General features: G+C 45.8%; 1 protein-coding gene across 2 annotated transcripts in view; it reads left to right on the top strand.

The window, feature by feature from the left end:
* TGFB1I1 (transforming growth factor beta 1 induced transcript 1) overlaps window positions 1-19,014 on the top strand; it is a 152,652-nt gene that overhangs the window by 72,216 nt on the left and 61,422 nt on the right. The gene's annotated exons all lie outside the window — the stretch shown is intronic.

Here is a 19,014-nt window from a genome sequence, read left to right as displayed (position 1 = left end):
CCGAGCCAGTGCTTAGGGAAGTTTGGGCCTAAGGCAAATGGACTCTTGCAGGGGCAGTGGAGGATGCAGTACCTCATGGACTCTGAGTAACAGTGGTTATAGCAATTCATAAATGTATTCCAGATTGGAACATTGGAATGTTGAGCGCTCCATTGAAGACAGTGGGGTGCTCCGGGCTTCTACGGGCTGGTTGAAGCCCACAGAGCAACATTCCAATGTTGTTTTTGTTCAGAGCTGCTGCTGTGAACAATGGCCTCTTGGAGCCCAAGGGGATTTAAACCCATTCGGGCTCCGAGAGGCCTTTGTTTTTAAATTACAACACTCTGCCACCTAGGGGCAGAATGTTCTAATAGCCTTAAAGACCTCCTAGCAGGCTCTACTGGCCATCAAAGATCGGTTCCCTTGTTAAAGGCTGGAGCAGGCTTTTAATGTCCGGTAGAACCCGCTAGGTCAGGCTCTAAGGCTATAATAGAATGGAATGCCGAGAGCTCCATTGACGACAATGTAGCCGCTCAGGGCCAGTAATGGCTGGTAGAGGCCTTCTGCTCCAACATGCCAATGTTTGCCTTTCTCTTTCTCCCTGTTTGTTCCAGAACATTATATACTGAGTGGGTGGAGTATTCTACTAGCCTTACAGCCTTTCTGCCTCGAAACATAAAAGGCCCACTCCTTCATTTAGAGTACAGTGGTAAAGTCTGGAAAAAATACTCTTATGCTGTAGTAATGTTAATGCAATAGGGACACATAAAATATTGAAAAGGAGCATAATTATATCTAAATTGTTTTTTATATATATACTCTATTCCAAGTGCCAATTGTCAACATCAGTTAAAAGTCCAAAAATCAGTCCAATATATGGAAGTTAACAAAATTAATCCTCTGGGAGTCTTGCAGATAGGTTCATAATCCAACTTATATTCATGTTCACGATAAACAGATTTTTCAATCAGCCCAGCCAACATGTTTCGTCCCTTTAGGACTTCATCAGGGTTGGGTTTTCTATAGAATTTTTAATTGGTATAAAGTTGAGCTTCAGCTTCAATTTCGTTAATTGTCATCTATTTTTCTCCTGGGTGGTACAGTACCCCCTATTTCATCTTGCTCCTTCGTGTCCTAGAGCCGAATGCCACAGGAAAAGTGCTTTTCCTGTGGCATTCGGCTCTAGGATTAATTTTGTGAAATTCTATATATTGGATTGAGTTTTGGAATTTTGGCTGATGTTGACAATTTGGGCTTGGAATAGAGTATATATAGAAATAAAATATTCTGATATAAGTACGCTCCTTTTCAATATTTTTGGGGTTTCTGATTGATTGTGGCTTCGAGGCATTGGTGCCACGGAAAGTTGAGCATAGGAGTGCTTGAGATTCTTTCACTATGATACACTAGTGCGATGTTAAGGCCTACACTGCTGAGACACATGTTTCTTTAATGCAATAGGGCATGTTTTATTACTGCTTAACTCTAAATCCATGTTAATGGTAAAGTGTACGTTAATATCATTATGACTCATCTCTGTAACTGTCCCTACACTCTAACTGAGGCACTCAGAAGGTTACCAGAAAGCCAAGGATAAAAACACTATTGAGAAAAGGGATCCTTAAAAGGAAGTTTTTTCAGATCTCACTGCAGGCCCAGCTCTAGAATGACACAGGGAGGCCAATGAACAAGCGAGTGTGAGATGGTGCAAAGGGTGGGGAGGAAGCCTACATTACCAGAGTTAATCTGCTTACACCAGGTATGGTTGGTTCATAATAATATATAAACAGAAACATGCAATATATTGATTGTACTCCTTCCTGTATTTTCAAAGGCCTGAAATCTCAGTTTGGCTTGCTTACACATACATCTGGCGCTGACAATTCACATTTAGTAAACTGATCAGTGGCACTCTATGCACCTTGAAATTCTTCCCTCAGTCCTACCCAGTGACCGAAGTAAGTGAACCGACCTCCCCTGTTCCTTTCCCTTTCCCAAAGAAATCAGGGCTTCAAGAAAGATCCTCGTTTACGCCTTCGTGCTGATGCCTCTTGGCTCTGGAGACTAGGACAGGCAAGAGCAGTGACGGATGTACAAAGGGCAAGGCAGAGGTATACAAAGGGCACGGCAGAGGTATACAAAGGGCAAGGCAGAGGTATACAAAGGGCAAGGCAGAGGTATACAAAGGGCAAGGCAGTGGTATACAAAGGGCTAGCCAGAGGTTGTCAAGCCTACCTCTGCTCACCCCTGATTTGCATAATGGATCCTGCTCTAGGCTCAGGTGGACCTGTCAGATGTTTTGGTGTGGCTCAGGTCCAAGTCTTTATGCAGGGTCTCACTTTGTTTTTCATGCAAGAAAACTCCTTTGAATGAAAAAAAAAATTCGGAGAAATTTTTTTTACTTGCCAGCAGCTCCTGCATTTGACACGACCGATGCTGCTACTGTCATTCCTCTTCATCAGGAACAAACCTGCTCATCTATTCGATAAATCAATTTTTTGCGGAACTGTGGCCCTCTGAAAGGCGCTGGGCTCGTTGACAAGAGGCCGGTAGCCCCCTCGTGACTCACTAAGCCAGGGCAGGGGAGGCTTCAATATCCGGTCCAGAATCAGCTGTGAGGACTTCAGAGGCAGCAGGTGGTTGGCGAGAACAGAGGCAGCGTGCTTGCTGATTGGAAGCTTAGGCTTCGTCTTGTTAAGGCCCGCCCCTCCTGCCCTCATTGGCTGTGCCTTCCAGGATCTCAGGTTCAACCAATAAGGAGGGGTGGGGAGATCCAGACCATTTGCAAGTGTTGGGTCAAAGACATTTATCACTGGCAAGGTTGCCAGATTGGGCTATTTCCCGCACAATTGGGCGACTTTTTTCCCAGTTGTGCGGGAAAAACCCATGCCTGGCGGGGGGCTGCTTTTTGGGCTTGATTTATGTGGTTGTGCGGGAATTTGTGGCCTGGGGCGGGCGCCCACCATCGCCACATGAGATCACATCATCGCACTGAGTGACTGGCATTAAATTGGCTCGCCCAGCCCCCCACCCACCCCCCTACCCAGAGAGAGCAGCAGCACGTCTTCTTTAATAGTAACTAAGTTGACTTGTAACATTGTTGCTGCCTGCACGGGCCCGGCTGCGGCTGCAGCACCTGCCTGCCACCAAGTCTGCACAGCAGCACAGTGCACACACACTCTACTGTCACCACCTAACTTTACCGTTTACCTCAGAGTCAGTACTTATTTACTGAAGGCAAAGAAATAATTAGCTAAGCCAATGTGGGGGTCACCCAGGGCCGTCATGTTGTAGCGTGCGAAAACGCTACCAATGACGGCCCTGGGAATTATTTTTAGGTCAGCCCCCGCGGTTCCCATATATGCGGGGGCTGACTGAGCACGGTCTTTTCGGCGGGGTGCGGCGCGGTGGCGGGCCGGCGATTCTCTCTCAGTGTCAGACACAGTGATTAGTGAAGTGATCTGATCATCATGATCATGATCACTGTGATGGTTGGTTGGTGGCTGAGTCTGTCTGACTGAAGAGAAGAGAAGAAGACGACGACGAGTCACGACGGACGGACGGTCTGTCACTGTGCTGCCTCAGCCTGGCTGTGAGACTGAGGAGGACTGGAGACGAGTCGACGACGACGAGACCTCGACTCCGACGTGTGTGCACTGTGCACTCACACCAGGCCCAGGCCCAGCCCCAGCCGCCCAGGCCCACCTCGCCCCAGCCGGCCAGCCCCAGCCCCCAGGGTTAGTCACCCCAGCGCCCGGGCAGGCCCGCCGGCGCCAGCGCCCAGGCAGGCCTGCCAGCGCCCAGGCCCGCCCCAGCACCCAGCCCCAGCCCCAGCCCCCAGGCCCGCCAGCGCCTAGGCCCAGCTTTAGTTTTCCTCAGTCCAGTGACAGTCCACTGCCAGCCCCACCACCGGTGACCGCGCGGCGTGACTCACCACCGACCTCCGACCAGGACCAGGTAAGATTGGATTTTATTATGGGAGAAAATGCGGATGGGTATGGTGGGGGAGGGCACATAGATTACTTTATTCATTCTGTGGACTTTTATTAGTGTTATTTTCGAAGTATAGTTTTACACTGTAAGCTCATCTTGCCTATAGTAACTTTAGTCACTGTGTATAGTAATTTTATCTGTAGTGTATTTACAACAGTAGTGTTTGTGTATTTTCCTCAATAATTTTTTCTCAATTAGCAACAAATAATAACCTTATTTAAAAAGAGGAGAGCGTCGCTGGCCGAGTAAACGAGTATTGTGTTGCTGCACTAGCGGCATGGTCATGTGAACCAGGGTCTATCATTGCAGAACTGGGGCAGCACAGTGAGAGCAGTAGAATTCATTGCATTTTACATAAATCTCAGAAAATTATGGAAGTGTGTGAAAAACAGTTAAACAAAAGATTGACCCCTTTGACCGTAAAGCATCTAATTATGCAACGTAAGTGGCTAATGATGATAGCATTAATGTACTTTTTCGGTATTTTATATAGGAATAGTGAGTCTCTGGAGGAGCATTGTCTGTTTAAATGTTGAACTCAAGGGCTAGGCATTATCCTCTATATCGATGTTCCGGCTGAAATGCTTCAGTCGCTTGTAAAAAGGTTACACACTAGGTTTATGAACTTCTTCAGGACAGTGGGCCCCAATTCTTTTCACTACCCATTCCTTATCAATGTAGGTTCATGTATCGTGTATTGTGTGTAAGTTGTAGCTGCAGTTGCAGTAGTCAGGAAAGGTGAATGAGAATTAACAAACTTCTTTTCTCAAATGCTGAACAGAAATGGAAATATCCACGCAGCACAGGACGGTAGGCAAAAGTTATTCGGTGCCCACCCTCTAGAACCGGGCCTGGACACAATGCACAAGTTCGGAAAGCTCTGAAATGCGCCTACATGTTACAGAAATGCATTCTTTTAACTTTAAAGACATTTGATCATGTATTTGTGTCACAGAAACACGTAAACTGAAAATCTATGCATAGCATAGTGTGCCACCTGACTGGCATTTTGCTGCTTCTGTCACTGTATCCAGATATAGAATACCACAAGTAAACAAGCATTGGCATAGCCAATAGGTCTCGCTTTTGGGACATTATAAGTATTTAGTTATGCAGCACAATATCCTTGGTGCAACATCAACTGTTGCATGACTAAACACTTATAAGGTCCCAAAAGCGAGACCTATTGGCTATGCCAATGCTTGTTCAAAATAGGGTGCATAATCTTTAAACCCCCACCGTGAGAACATGTGTAATGCAATGAATAATGAAGACACTGAGTTTTACAGACTTTATTACAAATCCAATTTAGAGGGAGCAGTAAATTGCACAGACCACTATTTCTGCCTTGCTTATTCTTTGTTTTCTACTATTGTATTCTGAGCAGTGCCTGTTTCACATGACAAAGTCACAGGGAGAACTGGTCTTAAAAATGAGTAGCATTAAGGCAGGTGCCCAGTTAACACCCTCCCACCATCTGTATATTGAATAGAATGTATATTTGTCGTTAAAATTGTTTCTGATGTCGATTTGCGCTGAATTGGAGACTTGCTCATTTGGGCTGGTTTTTGGGCTGGAACTGGTCTGATTGGGCTTATTTTGGGCTTATATTTGAGCGGCTTTGGGCTTGGGACAGGTCTAAAAATCTGGCAACACTGATCACTGGAAGTGCTGGCCAAACGGTCTGTCCCAGCCCTTCATCTGTCCACTTAGATGAAACTGCATGTGGGCAAGCGCGGCAGAACATTGCCATAGTCTCTAAATGCTCGGTGGACACGCCGTCAATAACTAAGCAGCATGTGCATCTCAGCTGCGGCAGTGGTGGCTGACTGGTGGTTGCTAGGTGGGGGTGGGGTTCTGCCCTACATGCCCTCAAGGACCAGAGCGATTGAAATGAGGTGGTGAGCAAAGAGGGGCGTAACTTGGTCAGTATGATTGGGGGTGTGAGCTTTAGATTTTCCAACAATCACGCAGGGCCATCTTCTTAAAAACATTGGTGGAAGTGGGGGGGGGGGATCGTAGGGCAAAGACGTGCCCATACTTTTTTAATTTAAGGAAAGCAGTTCCCCTACTTTCTGTGAAAAGATAACCGTCCCGGGACAGTTAATTTCCGAGAGCTGAAATGCTTTCGCTGCAGTGCAAGGCAGTGAGTTTTCTGTGCTGAGAAACCAAGGGATGGGCATACAGCTAAACAAGCCTTCTTGCCAGGGTGCCTGTTTCCCGAATGAAATGCAAATGTTCACAACGGTTCACTCTGTAAATATAAAGGTAGCTCCGAAACCAGCATTGGCTTTAATTAATGGAATCACTTGACTCTTCCTAATGACACGGAGTAATCGTTTTTTAGTGGTATTGGAAATGAGTTAGCAGCTGAGCTGTGAAGTGTGTGCTTTTTAAAAGGCCCCTGCTCGAAAGGGGCTGCAGGGGCATATGTTATGCTCCTACCTATTTTCCACTGCTCCAACCAGGATTCAATCCCATGGCTCTCTGGTTACAGACACAGACCTCTGCAGTGCATTAACTAATAGAGGTTTCATAAAATACAATAGTGCATTTCCCGCTGATTAATTTAACTTGCATTTTTAATGCACTTCGACTGCTGGTAAAACAAATTATATGAGAAGCAGGACATGAAGGGAGCTTAAGGAACAGTGGAAAGAAAGAGGAGTGCAGATTGTTAGGGGCACTTAAAATGCAATATTTTTCAAACTAATCAACATTTTGAAGGCTTTCAAACCCAGAGAGTGTGTGTGCTTTTGTCAGTGTTGGCATGTAAAAATCCCAGGTGAAATTTAACAGACACTTCACTTTACCCGACTGAAAGCTCCTGTACCCAACTATTTCTACAGAATACATTTTTAGTGGGGGTGTAACACCCCAAACACCCCCCCTGGAGCTAGGCCCCTGTGAGCAAATAGCAATGTTGAAAATAATGGCAGTGACGATGACTCACAGTATAAGGCACTGTACTGAGAAAATGTGAGATGACAACAAGAGAAGATGTGAGCTATTTTAAGCAGTGTATTTGAGGCTGATAAACAAGAAAAGATGTGTGAGTGTGTATGATAAACCGCGATAACCAGCGTATCTGAGGGTGTGAATATGAGTCAGAGTGCCCGGAGAATGAGGCAGCCAGAGCAGTGGGAGAGTCAAGACGATCAATGAATGAGGGACGCTGAACGAAAGGGACTTGTGCATAATTAACATAGTGTTCCGAAGTGGTCAATTCGTAATCACCAACCACTATGTGAACATATTAAAACTTACATAACCTTAAAAAGTAGGAAAGAGTGACTCAAAAAAGAGACAGAACATATATATTCACCATTCTGGATGGGCACTAATGGATTTTAAAAGGTGACCAAGGCCCTCATTCCGAATGGGCTGGGAGATATCAATACCGTTGGTATCTGAAATTCCAGAATGTATGTTTGTTTGCATGTATATGATATTTCTATTGGGTGAACATAGCCAAACGTCGAAGGGGTGCTTTACTAGGCCAAGGACAAGCAGGAAGTCAAGAATGTCTGAAGAGGCATCTGAGTGGTGGTCTGTTAATGCATTGTTATCTAGTAGTCTTTAAACTGAAGGAGTACCTAGGTGGTTCTGAAGGATGAAGGGATGTTCTTCCAGATCCTGGGTGTATATATAGAAAAGGCCTGCTGTCTTGTTTTTTCTTTTTCACGCTTCTTAGTAAATGGTGTCCTGGCTGTGTGTGTGCAGAGGACCAACAGAGACAGTGTCTGAAAGATAAGAGGGGTTCCAACATGCTGGGGGTGATGTGATCATTTATCTTCAGGCCCTGGAGAAAACGTGCATGTTGGGTGCCCTTGAGGGGTGGCATTGTGAGGTATGGGATGTCATGGAGCAAGGCGCTACCATCATCCATATGCGGGAGTACAAGGGCTTGAACAACAGTTCTGAAGTCACTTTCTGGAAGAAACAGTTTCACTTTCTTTAGAAGCCAAAGCTGGTAACCGACCATCTTTGTTTATATAGGAGGCGGGGTCATCTTCATCTGTGGTCGGGATAGCATCCTCTGCGATGTGTAAGGTAGTGATCTCTGTGCTGCAACATGATCTGAACAAGACTGGTAGTTACGCAGGAAATGGTTATCAATGTTTTGATCTTAGAGTTGAACATACACTGCTTTTTCAATTATTTCAGCTTCGATATGCTCCAGCTGGTGTTGCAACCTACGCACCAGGGTGGACATATATTAGATCTACTGTTTGCTAATTCCAACATGGCTACAATTACAGATGTTCTACCACTGTGCTGGACTGATCATAGTCTGGTAAATTTTAGGCTTACTCTGCCTAATGTGTGTTGTAAAATCTATCATCAGAAACAATATCGGCTGGGCAGAGAATGGGCCACATTGAGTAAGCTTAAAAATTCCTTGCATTGGAATGACTTAGACAGCCTGGACCCCAGTAGGTCGGTGGACTGCAATTATCAATTCCACTGTGTGCAGATCTGAGACAGGCTTGATAAGCATATTCCTGCAAAGAAGCTAAAAAAGAGAGAGAAACCCTCAGCCCCCTGGTTTAACGAGGAATTGCGAGCACTGAGGATGGGTGGTAAAGTGGCCGAAAAAGCCTGGAGAAAAGGATATAGTGATTCAGATAAAAATGCTTTTAAGAAACAACTTAATCTGTACAAAAACGCTATAGCGAAAACTAAAGCCGAGTATTTTGCTAATACCATTCTTCTAGCATCTAATAGCACCAAAGCTATATTCAGCTTAGTAAAGAGTGTCTAAACCTGACTGTGCTAATAACAAAATTCCTGTTACTCAAGCTTTATGCGATGAGTTAGCTTCCTATCTGGAGGATAAAATCGACAAGATAGTTAGGGATTTTGATCCACCAACAGCGGTGGAAGAACCTGATCCTCAGTTATCCAATGCTGAGCATTGTTCTCTGCCATCACCAGACTCTAGGCCCAGCAACCCTACCATTTTAAAACACTACCAGCATACTCTGGATTGCTTTAGCATTCCGGACGAGGAAACATTTGATACCTTAGCCAGGGGTGTCTCCTCTGGGTCCCCCCTGGACCCCCTTCCCCACAGAATCTGGAAGGAATACGGGGCCGAGCTCTTTCCCTATTTCCGACAGATCTGTGGTCTATCCTTGAGTACGGGGGAGATCCCTAAAAACTGGAAGGAAGCAGTTGTGACCCCTCTTCTAAAAAAAAACACGCTTGACCCCGGGTGTGTGGCCAACTATCGGCCAATTCCTTTATTGCCATATCCTGTTAAAATTCTGGAACGCATCGTCAGTAAGTCACTATCCCAGTATCTTGAGGAGTATTCGCTCCTTGACGAGATGCAATTTGGCTTTCGGCCCAAGCACGGTACTGAATCAGCACTTGTTACCATGTGTGATGATATGAGGATGCGGGCGGACAGTGGCCAGTCAGTGATCTTGGTGCTGTTGGACATGTCAGCGGCTTTTGACACTGTAAACCACGGTATACTGTTGGAGAGACTTAAAGACCAGGGTGTGACCGGTCGCACCGTTGACTGGCTTTGTTCTTATCTAACAAACAGGACACAGACAGTGTGCCTTCAGCCGTTCTCCGCTAACAAGTCTTCCTTACGACAGGGGGGGTATGCAGGACTCAGGGATTAGTCCTGTGCTCTTTAACATCTATTTGCAGCCTCTCATTCCGCTTATTAGATCTTTTGGAGTGGAGGTGGTGAATTACGCGGATGATACCCAGCTCGTGTTTTCCTTGGAAGGGAATGATTCCATTTCCTTTGAAAGATTTCACGAGTGTATGACTAGCAACACGAAGTGGCTTAAGAAGAACTGGTTACAATTTAACAGCTCTAAAACGGAAGTGGTCCTGTGTTCTTCCAGAAGATCTGATCAGCCTGTTTTACCCATCTTTCAGCTGTCCCCTACTGGCGCACCCATTACCCCTTCTAGCACAGTACGCAATCTGGGGGTGATGGTGGATCAGGACCTCCAACTGAATTCTCAGGTTAACAAAATGGTTGGCACTTGCTTCTCTCTAATCAGAGTGCTGAGAAAGATCCTCCCTTTTTTGCCTAACTCTGCTAGAATGCAGGTTGTGAGATGCGTAATTCTCAGCAGACTTGATTACTGCAACTCCCTATATCTGTGTGCGCCTAACACCCTTATCAGGAAGCTGTACAGAATACAGGCCATTGCAGCGAAACTCGCTTTAAATAGGCAGCAAGGGACCTCAACCACATTAGCCTTGCGAGATTTGCATTGGCTGCCGATCCACCAGTGAATTCAATTCAAAGCTCTATGCACTGTCTTCAGGGCAGCTCATGGAATGGGCCCTAAGAACCTGCAAAGAAAATTCAGCTGGTATTCTCCAACTAGAAACTTTCCTTCTGCTTCTGCATTTCTGATGAATGTAGTCAGGTTCAGGCGGTCCAGAACAGGTGGCAGATCCTTCTCTGCCGTTGCTTCTCGGCTATGGAACACTCTCCCTTTGGATCTACGTCAGGTCCAAAGTCTTATGGATTTCAGGAAAAAGTTGAAAACGTTTTTATTCCCTAGGCTGGAGTAATTTTTCCTTCTGATATTATCTCTCTCTTCCTCCCTTCCTGTGTCACACCTCGGCAGCCCCTATAAATTTCTGGTGAGGACTCTCCTTTTTAAGCGCCAGGATACCCGTCGGGTGATAGAGCGCTATATAAGCACCCCATTACATTACATTAATGGTAAGTGAGTGATGGGCTGGTAGTTGACAAGGTAATCAAGATCTAGCATAGTTTTCTTTGGGAATGGGAGGCTCTGGCCTGTGTTGAAAGCTTCTGGGACGATGCCTTGAACGAGAGAGCTATTGACAATTCCAGGATGCAGGAATACTGCAGTATTCTGATGCTGACCCTGAGGGTGTCCTTAGAAAGGGGGGAGGGTAATATTGGAACCCCTATTACAGCCCCAATTATTGCAGTAATTCTCAATGTTTCTGCTACTTCCACTCTGAGGTGGTTTTACTAGTTTTTTGGCTGGTACATGTCCAGGGTGGAGGGTTAGTTGGGCAAATTGGCAGGGTCGCGTTTTTGTAAACTCTGATTCGATTAGGAATTACTCCAAATTTGTAATTGAGGATAATGAAAAAAAAATATGAAAAAGATACTTAGATTTGCCAATTTTACCAGCTGTTGAATCTTATCGCCTTGTTTTGCTACAATTGGGGAAACCGCTCAAGTCCTATCTTTAATTTTAAAACAGTAATACAGTAGTTCTCGGTCCTGTATGGGTAGGGTTTAAGCAAACAGAAGTTTTCTGCTCACTGTTCATGCCAAGGGTGACTGGCTCAGTGACAGGTATAAGTTATTGGATTTGTCCAAATGCCTTCATGATATTTTGTATAGAGTAACGTACACAGTGTGTAAGGGGTATTGGGGGGGTGTGCTTCACCTGAGGGTTCAGGTCCATTACATCAAAAGATTCGGCTGAGTTGGATGGGCACAGCACCGCCAGAGAATGATGGGGAACAGAGGACCCAATTGTGTGGCACAGTAGCATAAACAATACTTATACTATATTACACTACTCCATATCTGTATTGACGACATATATAGATATATTTACTGGCAAAACGTTAAAAGAATGTAATACTTAGGTATGATAAAAATATCTTACTTTACATTTTTTTTAAACCCTCAGAAATCCACTAAAAAACACAAAGGTTAAAGTGACGTTATATTTAGGTGATAATGTAAGTTAAAATTTAACATTTTAAACTCAAAAACACTGAAATTCACCAGGTATAGTTAAATAAAGTAACTATAACTTGCGCACTCACCACGCACAATGATGTCATTAATGATGTAATTAGTGATGTTATCAATGATATCATAGAACATGTCATGAGTTATGTAATATGAGAGCTCCTGTGTGAGGTCATAAGCAGTACATGGCAGTGGTGGTAGCCAAAGTGTAGTTATACACGAGTCAGTGATTCCATAAGAAGAGCGTTTTTTGTTATGATAATAACTTTGGCGCCATGTGACGAATGTTCCTAAACCATTCCCAAAACAAAAATCCAACCACCTCAGCTCCTTCCTGGAAAGTTTTGGTGTGATCTGTCGAAAAGGGGCTCCCAAACACTTTTTTCCCATGCAATTTCCATAGGGAAAATTAGACAAAAATACAGAAAAATGTCTGAGCAGAATTACACCAAATGTAGCAGAAAACATTTGAAATCACTGTGTGAACTCTAACATATTTTTTAAAACAAGGAAAAAAAAGGCCCTATGGACTTAGGCATGAGGGGTTGATTGCCTGCAAAGGAGTGTGTGTTTGGCCATAGTCAAGGCCCTGCAGGCAACCCCCACTGTGCATGACCTGAGGCAGGATTAGCTATCTTTAAAGGGTAGGGCGCAGGCAGCAGGAACTGATGTACAGGGCTGAAGGGCACACGCAGCAGGAACTGTCCGCTCCCACATGTTTCAAGGCAGGCCCTCGCTGACCTATAGCCAGCTCTTGCAGCCATTCACTACAGTGTACAACCAAAAGTTGTGCGCAGTGGGAAATGGCCACCCATGGTAGGTTGTGCACTGGACGTGGCTGAAGACCAGGCCCTGCAGTCAACACCCACTGCACACAGACACAATCTTGCACATTGTGAAATTATGACCTCTGGACTGTTGGGTGTAGCATCTGGAGTTTGGCCAAGCCTTGCGGTCTGTCTTCACTGTGCAATGTCAAAGGCTGTACAGAAGTGGTGGGCTGCTTGTGGAGGGTCGGGCTCATGGCCCGGCTGTATGCCTGGTCGTAAGGCCAGCCCCTATTGTACTCAGCTAATGGCCATGTGTAGCGGGTATTGGCTGTCCGCAGAGGGTTTTCCATGTGCCCTGTTTGAAGGCCAGGTCCTGTAGACAACCCCTGCTTTACAGAGCCAATGGCTGTGGACAGTGTGGGCTGGTTGCTCTCAATGGTTTGGGCACAGAGCCTGCCCTTGTGTCATATCTCAGCTGTGCATAAAAGATGATAGAGTGGTTGTAACACTGGTTGATTCCATCAGTGATATTGTCAGTGATGACATCAGTGGCATAATTTATGATGTCATTTCAGAGGTCATCAATGTTGTAATCAATGATGCCATTCAATATGTAATGAGCGATGTCATATGTGAGGTTGTAAACAGTGCATGATAGGGGCATATACGTTAATGTTTGCTAACCTAACCATAACTGGCAAATTTCTGTGTTTTTTTCCAAACTTTAGCTATGTTTTTTCAGTGAGTATCAAAGTTTAAAAAAAAAAGTTTGAGGGTCTTATAGGCAAAGCTAACCATGACGGTACTTTAACCTTTTTTTCCAGTGGAAAAAATATATATACATGCATAGAATAGTAAATCTATATGTCATAATATTTTTGTGCAGCAAGTTCTGTACTGTTTCTGGGTTGTTGGTGTGCCTCTCGAGGTGGATATTCTATGCCCTACTCGCAGTGGTGGCTGGTAGGGAAAGGTGGCAGGGAGGGTTAGAAAGAAGAAAAAAAATGACTTACCTGCTAGTCGCCTGTTGCCGTCTCTCCTCCGTCCTCGCTGTTTTCCTGGCTCCCGATAGAACCCAGGCTCACAGACTCCTCTGGCCCATGGTGATTGGTCTGAGCTTTGAGGTTTGGTGGTCAGACAAGGAGCGGGAGCCTGTGCATGTTCTCCACCCAGGCTGTGCAATATACCTCGGTGGAGAACATGTTAAGTGTGCATGACTGTTTGGCTGGCCCAAGATAGCCGGCCAAACCGTCATGCGCACTTATAGTACACCTACCACTCCTCCTCTCTCTCACATCACACGAGCCCAGCCTAGCCCGGCCCTAACCTGGCTGCAAGCTCCAAACTAAAAATAAGATGCTAATAACGTTCTGTTATTATCATTTTATTTTTCCTTTGCACTGCTTGGAGAGCAGTGGGGCGAAGCTCCTCCGCCTTAGCCGAGGAGCCGCCGCTGCCTACTTGTTAAGAAAAATCCACACCCCTTTGAGAACTCTGTAGCACATGTGAAGGCAACTGGAACATCGTAAAGTTTCTCTGATGAGGAGCATGTAAGCTGGATGTCACACATAGTTGCAAATGCAGGTAAGCTTTTGACTTTCAGGCTTGAAGGAGGTGTAGTGGCAGACAGCCCACAACCACTCCAGGGGGGCGCTGTCCTCTCTAGGCACAAGGTAGGCCCTAGATCAGCAGAAGATCTACAGAAGACCCAGCAACAGCCCAGTCTCTCTCTGTGGAATGATACCTTAAAGTGATTATGAGAGTCTGGACGGTGGGTTTTACATCCCATTCCATTGTAAGGATGATGGACATAAGCAGGGCCGGACTGGCCATAGCGGGCACCGGGCAATCCCCCGGTGCGCCGCACGGGTGGGGGCCGGTTTTGGGACCCCGGGGGGACGTTTTTGTTACAGAGCCGTTTTTGCAGCATAGCTGCCAAATCAGCCCTGTAACAAAATCGGCCGAAAACCGGCCCTGGCAAAGAGCTCGCCGGCACCCCCAACTGCCCGGGGGGGCCGGCTGAGCACTTTGCAAGGGCTGGTTTAGGTTCCCAGTCCGGCCCTGGACATGAGGTGGCAGCCAGTACCCAAGGACTGCCAGGTGGGTGGGCCAGTGACCACTAGCATCTCCTCAAGGGGGGGGTGGTTCCGTCCCCTTTCCAGATGGAGCATACCGAAGATGTCAGGAAACCCTTGGTGATGGAAGTCAATCAGGACTCACAGACCTGTCATATTTCACTTCCAGGTCTTCCACTCTAAGGCCTACCCTCCGCTTTGCCAACCTCTGAGCCATGGCCTCCATTCAGGGGCGGCTACTCCATGTGGGCGGAGGAGCGTCACCCCACTGCTTTCTCGCAGTGTGAGAAGCAGAAACAACCATTTTATGTTTCTGCTTCTTGCACTGCAAGAAAGCAGAAGTGGTTGGTTCAGAGCGGGCGGGTGGACGGTCCTGCTCTAGGGCAGGGGAGGAGTGGCTTGGCCACTGCTGAGGGCGCTGACTGATTGGTCTGCCTGCTGGGGCCGACCAAAGCAGTCATGCAAACTCTGCCCTTTCTCCATGTAGGCTGCATGCGTCCTGACCAATCACAATGCTGCCATTGCAGCGTTGTGATTGGCTTAGCGGAGTGGAGGGAGGCTTCCTGCTTTCTGCTTCCAGGAGAGGAGCAGACAGGGCCGGTGAAGGCAAGTTAAAGTTTTTTTTCATTTTAATTTTAAATTAAATCTCCTCCTTCCCCACGTGGCCCCCCCACTGGCAAATCATGCCAGCCGCGACTGCCTCAATTACTGCAGTTACCCTCCAAGAGCTATCTGCTGAACTATCCTGGCAGGTGATCGGCTCACTCCTCTGCTCCAAAGTGCCTGGATTGGCACCGAAGTACAGGAGGATGCTCTCTCGTAGGTTCACTCTGGGACGCGGACTGATACCCACAGACCCACAGCGCACCTGCCTGACCTGAGCAGGAGTGAATGCCTGACCCATTCATCAGCACTGTGGCATCTCACACAGGTGGGGCATAATTCCCTGGCCCGACCAAAGGAAGAATGGTGCTTTCAAGCATGCAGTAGGTGCCTGGAGTTCTCAGGATCACAAGCCACCCCCTCCCCCCTCGCCCCCCCTCCACTCATAGGCCTCCTGCCGATCTCTGGGTGCTGGAGCAGGAGGTGAGGTGACATGAACCAAGGGTCATCAGACTGGCAGATGACAGCCACTCTAACCCCTGCGGTCTCTCGCACCTCCCACAGACTGGGGAACTCATTGGCCCCGCCCACAAGCTGGATCTATTCCACAGCAAGGATGAGCCAGACCTTTGCTGACTCCAAACTGCACTCACCTCCCTGGCTTACCTGTGTCCCCCCTTGTAAACAGTGGGCCTGCAGGGATCACAGCACCGGGTTGAGGCCGCTCCCCACAGAGGAGGCCGCCTGGAGATGTGCTGGAAGCCTGACGCGGTCGCTTCTCCACCTTGGAAGACACGAGTGCGATACTCATCTCTCTAGCCATATCTTCATCGGTAAACCCTTTCAGCATCCTAGAATAAATCCTTCCTCTGACCCTCTCATGTCTGAAGGCTTCTCCTTATTTCTTGAGCTCTGTGGCTATGGTTATGCCATGTTTGGCGCATTTAACCTGTGTTGGTTTTTGGCCATCAGCAGGCGTCGTGCGGAGGGTTTTTCAACTCACACTTACACTAGTAAACGTGAACTCTACGCCTAGAACTTAGGGTTGTTGTCTAAAAAGCCAAGACTGGCCAGTGTGACATGAGGCCGCTTGGCAGCTGTAACTACAGTCTGTGAGCATCATGGACAATACTTTTAAGTGTAGACAGGCGCTACATCCTGCAGCTATTTTGTGTGGCTCGCATTTAATCATGATTTTATTGTATTGTATTGTTATTGCATTTATATAGCGCTTACCACCCCTTACGAGGCATCAAAGTGCTTTTTTGGCAAGTAGCACGCTAGTGCGGAACCCATAAAGGATTAGTGGTGAATTAATATAGTGAAATATGAAAGTAATTTGAGTGGTGGATATAGCACAACATGACGAGAATGACTCAAAGCACTATAACAACACTGTTAAGACAAATGCGTTTTACATTTGTGCACGTCTCATCAACATTTCCTGGCAAATGTAACGCTTTATCTCGGGAAAACATATGTGTTGTATCTCTGTATGAATGCCGTAATTGTTCTAATTGCCTCCTAATGGGAGTTGGCAGTTTCTGTGGTTTTGCCTTCTGTTCACAGTAATCTACTCCGAGGATAATAGAGCAGTTATCACTGCCGCCTGCTCACTCCCACCTCCCTCAGTAAAACTGCTACAGAGGCCTTAATGAGTGAGCACAGAGATAGGCCAGTGTTGGTCTGGCCTCCAGGGTCTTCAGAGATGGTTGGAAAAGGCTGTAAATAGAAATGAAGGCTTACTTTGATGGGAAGTGGCATTAGGTTGATTAAAGAGACCTACCTTAGAAAGGCCTGGTCCTACTAGGCCCTCTGCTAGCACCAGGTCTGCCTAACCATAGTCTAAGATTAGATTCTCCAGGGAGTGAGCCCAGGATCCTTTTACTCATCAGACCTGCCATAGATATTGCAATAAACTGCAGTATGTTCATTCCATGTGTATTCATTTTCTCAGCTAAAAAGCCAAACAATATGGCAAACACTTAAATATGTAAAAAAAAAATGTAAACAATATCTACTAACATTACCTTGCTTCTTCAAATTTAAATTCTGAAGTTTAATATGAATCTAAAAATGCATCAACAAAAAGCAGTTCTTTGTGAGCCATTCCTTGAGATCAGCAATGAAGACCAAACATAGGATGCCACTGACAGTAAATGAGTGCTGTATCGTAATGCCAAGACTTCTTAAATTATAAGTCGTGATACCATGTGACTTGAGCAAGGGCAAAAGGCTTTTCCTTCGCAAGCCCAACATTGTCCATGCAGAAAAGCATAATATATGTAACAGTTTCAACCTCTCCTATTTTACCATCATGACTGAGCTCAGTTATTCTCTTTAGGATACTACTTTAGGATAGATGCAAACCCTACACCTTATTTACCAGGTGTGCCTGAACTCAGGTGAGGTGTCATCAAGATGAGGTTCAAAACCATATTGATATGATACCAGATTATAACCAAAATACATGACTGAAATATGTTGTCCTAAATATTATTGCCAAAACTATCACCTCGTTGGAGTGAAAAGTAGAAAATCTGCTCCAGTGGGACATTATTTTCATAAAATGATATTTAGGATGCAAGGGGTCATATTTACTATTATTTCATGCAATGTAGCGCAGCAAGGGAACTTGCGCTGCGTTGCGAGAAAGAGAGAGAGCAGAAGTGCTCCATATTTGCAGATATATATGGCATTTCTGCTGTCTCGTAGTGCTGGCGCACTGTGTGCTGCCTGGTGCCAACATAGGTACCCTTGCACCATTGTGCACAGGTGCCTGCGTACCAAGCAGGACTGTTTTTGGGCAGGAAGGGACACCTTCCTGCCCAAAAACAGTCCCCTGACGCATATTCATATCTCTATGCGTGATGAAGAATGCATCATGCATAGAAAGAGGAAATAACAAGGAGTAAAACTGTTTTTTTCTCCTTGTTACACCATCCTCTGCGAGACATACACATTTGACACAATCCCAGGTTTACAAATCTTTGTAATTCTGGAATTGTGTCAAATCCACAGGTGGATGCACAGGAACTCCCATGCTACACCCATGAAACGATTCCCGACTTGAAATACAACGAAACATAGTGCAAGCCGCTGTGTTGCGTTACATTTCTTTACAAAGCGACGCAAGACGGCGCAAATAGCCCTGTGAATCACTCTTTAGATCTTACGGAAGCCTTTGCGTTCTCCTTGCGTTGCCTTGTGCGACGTAAAGACAACTCAAAGCTCAGTAAATCTGAGCCTGTATCTCTGTCAGATCATATTTCAGCTAATAGTATCCTGACACAAAACCAAAACCACTGGAATTAGGCGAATCTGCGACTGCTTTGTTTTTCAGCGTAATTCTGGATTTTACGCATTTGCCACATAATCCATCATCTGCTGCATAATTTAGTCAACACTCCTGCATAAACTGGTCCTTCCCTGTCGCATAATTCCTTTGGCGCTACATGAAAATAATAAATGGCAAGACACTACATAACATAGAACTCTCTCTTTCACTCTTGCTTTAATTGTTAACACTCATCATTTATAACCGTAGCAGGGGACTCATTCATTGATGTAGAGTATTTCCAAAATTCCACACACCGGATCCTTTTGGTTCATTCCAGCTGGAATGATCTGTTCAAATCGGTATCCATTGTGTACAAGCCGCCAGTTACATGTTTACACGGTTTAAGGGTGATCTATCTGCACCAACTGTCCTCAGGCATGTTCAGGCCTCCAACAACACCAGGTGCCACAGTGAGGTCACAAAAGTCCTCTTCATAGCTAAGAAAAAAGCTGTCCCTGTCTGTCTTTATTTTTTTATAACTCTTTGTTTTTCTGTGCACTTTCTAATTGTGCAAGTTTATTTCAG

Source organism: Triturus cristatus, chromosome 7 (genome assembly GCF_964204655.1).
Source record: "Triturus cristatus chromosome 7, aTriCri1.1, whole genome shotgun sequence".
Taxonomy (NCBI): Eukaryota; Metazoa; Chordata; class Amphibia; order Caudata; family Salamandridae; genus Triturus; species Triturus cristatus.
This window is presented reverse-complemented; position numbering and strand designations above follow the sequence as displayed.